Source organism: Elephantulus edwardii, unplaced genomic scaffold, assembly GCF_000299155.1.
Source record: "Elephantulus edwardii isolate Elephantulus edwardi_28Jun2011 unplaced genomic scaffold, EleEdw1.0 scaffold00028, whole genome shotgun sequence".
Taxonomy (NCBI): Eukaryota; Metazoa; Chordata; class Mammalia; order Macroscelidea; family Macroscelididae; genus Elephantulus; species Elephantulus edwardii.
The window spans coordinates 3,466,795-3,469,798 of record NW_006399778.1 but is presented as its reverse complement, the minus strand read 5'-3'; the positions used below and the strand labels follow the sequence as shown (position 1 = coordinate 3,469,798).

At 46.3% G+C, this 3,004-nt stretch overlaps 1 pseudogene; it reads left to right on the top strand.

Moving 5' to 3' along the window:
- Positions 1–3,004, top strand: part of LOC102859781 — a 28,069-nt pseudogene that overhangs the window by 8,226 nt on the left and 16,839 nt on the right.

Below are 3,004 nucleotides of genomic sequence, written 5' to 3'. Positions count from 1 at the left end.
TGTGTGGGGCGGGGGGGTGTACCAATGAGGGAGTTTTGCTTTTCAAGGAGAGCAGAAAACGGGGTGGGGGGAGGGAGGGAGAAGGGTGCAACAATGAATGAATGGAATTCCAAAATCTCTGTAGATGTTCATTGAAATGAAAAATAAAGAATTCTTTAAAAAAATTAATTTCTTGAACTGGAAAAAAAAACCCAACTAAAATAACTTTTGGAAAAAACTATGTGTGTACAAAGGATATCAGAATCCAGGGGATAGGAAGCAGGACTTGGCGTTTGTAACAGGCATCCCAGTGAATCTTTTATTTCTTTTTTCAAGAAACTAGAAAATACACAATATGTTTGCAAATTGGCACAGAGTCTTAACACAGACACTAGCGTCAAAGAGATTTTTTAATTCTGACTTTGTTGCTTGCTTTGGGCAATACTTTTAACCTTTCTAAGCCTCGGTTTGTGCTTCCGTAAAATAAGACTAATAACAGACGCCTCCTCAGAGGGTTTTGTGGTTAAGCCATGGTGCCTGGCATATAATTCACCCTCAGAAAACATTAGTCATGCTGCTTTTTCTATAAATGAACAAGAGCAGCAGAAGAAACAGATTTCTTCAGACTGGCAGCCAATGAGGCTAGGAGGTACTGGGTTCCCTTGTGAGCCTGAGGGTGATGGCTGCCTCCCTCCCTGCTTTTCCTAGACCAACAGGAGCCACGCCCTGTACTCTCTGGAGGTGCCGCTTCTGCAGGCTTCCAATGTCAACTTCTCAACGCTCAACTTCGCTCAACTTCAGCTGCGCATACCCACTGCTGGTGAACGTCAGCCAGCCCCACCCTCACTGGGTGGTCTCCTTCCCGTGAGTCTGAACTCACCCAGCAGCTGCCTCTCCCAATGGGCCCTAGGATGCACTTTAGAGCCTCTTGAATTCTTGTTGCCCCCTCTATTCCAGACAGAAGTGTCAACACCTTCTGGATCTGCCCTGCTCCATTTAGTCTCCAGTGCCTACCTCCCAAACATAGCTGCCTCTTAGATGGACACTCAAAGTATCAGTGAAGAAAATGGGTGTTCTATAAAGAAAGGCATTATAGGTTGCTTACATGAATTACTACAGGACAAGGTAGCCTTCAAGGTCCTAGGACTAGGAACCTATGAGGTGATCGCTTAATTTTAACAAAGGTTAGTAGGTCTCTCCCTCTTTCCCCCTTATTCTTTAGGGCTACCAGTGTCCATTGTGAGTGGGATGCAGAAAGTGAATGAGTGGCCTTCTCTTTGGGGGGGGTGGTCCATGGTGAGGATTTCACTCCTGTCTCTCTCTCCAGGTATAGCACCATCCATGTGCCAGGTACTGGGGATACCATTGTTAGCTTGGCCGTATTCACAGATTCTCAGCTTTTGTCTCCACTCAAGAACAGAACAGTTCCTCTTGGCATGCCTCTCTATGTGGTCTTCAGAGCCACAAGCAGTGACCCAGACCGATTTGTCCTGGTGGTCAATGAGGTCTTTGCCAGCCCTGACCTCTCCAGAACCAGTGCTACGAGGACTACCTACCACTTTGTGAACAAGAGGTAAGGATTTACCAAGCCCTGACAACCTCCTGCCAATGCCAGGCTAGCTCTTGGAAGGTGACTTGTGTTGGCTAATTTTGTACATATTGGAGGAATTCCCCCAAGCTGGACCCCCAGGCCTGACTATTCTTTGAGGAGGCCTATGATGACCAGATCCTGATAAGGCCCCAGGCCTGATCACATACTGACAAGACCCCTGTGCCAAATTCCTGAGCAAACTACCTTCCCCTCTAAATTGTCTTAATAGCTCCTATAAAAGGAAACTGGTTTTGTCTGCCTGCATGCTGTTCTGATCTTTTCTGTGCACAGTCACCTGGCTTCCCTCTCAGGTCTACTCAATAAAGGCCTATTCGTTACTTAGGATCAACTTCTTCTTCTCCTCTCTCTCTCAACTCTTTTTCTAATACCAGTAAACTTCCCAAGAACTCTGTCTATATATGAATCACTGGTGCATAAACATATGGAGAAATTCCCAAGTGCTGGGTGAATGTTACTTGAATGAATGCAAGTACAGTATCATTGTCATTCCTATTTTGTGAGTGAGTAAATGAGGGTTTAAAAAAATGGAAGGCCTTTCCAAATGTCAATATTGTTTTGTACTGTTAAGTCAGAACTGACTCATAGTTAACCTTCCAGCAGGTTTTCAGAGACAGTAACTTGGGAGAAGATTGTCTACGCTTCTCTCCCCTTGAGCAGTTGGTTGATTCAAACCACATTCCTTTAAGATTGCAGTGCAGGTTCATACAGCTAGGCCACCAGAGCTCCCTCTACAGGGCAAATAAAAGCAGAGATTTGGGGAGGGGACAGGAAAGAGAGACTGACGTTCATCCTGACCCGGGGTCTGGAGCTTTGAACCAGCCTGAAACACTTTTCTCTTCCTACAGCTGCCCGGTCAACAACCGGCTAGTTGATGGTCTGAGGGCCAACGGGGCTTCTCTGAAGGTGATGCTGACTTTCAAATTGTCTCGCTTTTTGTCCAGCGATATGTTCTACCTACATGGCCGGGTGACACTGTGTGACAAGCAGGCGGCCCGCCTGTGCCAGTCGGTGAGTGGGAAGCTCTGGGGTCTTCTGAGTCATAGGCAGCCTTCAGTGCCAAGCATGTCCAGTGTTGTGCTTTGGAGAGCCAGATTCCCAGCAATGCTGTCATTATAGAGGTGTGACTAAGAAAGGACATGAAGGACTGTGATGCTGAGGATTCATTCTAGCTCCTTGGGTGGATCTAAGGGCAGAATCTGTGCCATCTAGGCTTGTGGAATGGTGGTGGTGGTGGGAGGTGCGGTGGTGTAGGTTTGGATTCCTAGTGACTTTAGGTGCTAAGCCAACTTCACATTGTTGCAGTCACTAGGCCAATGTGTCTCTGTTGAGAATCTTCCTATTTTTTACTCAACCTCTACTTTACCAAACAAGACCATGGTCTTCACAATTACTTGCTATGCATTCTCTGTAAAT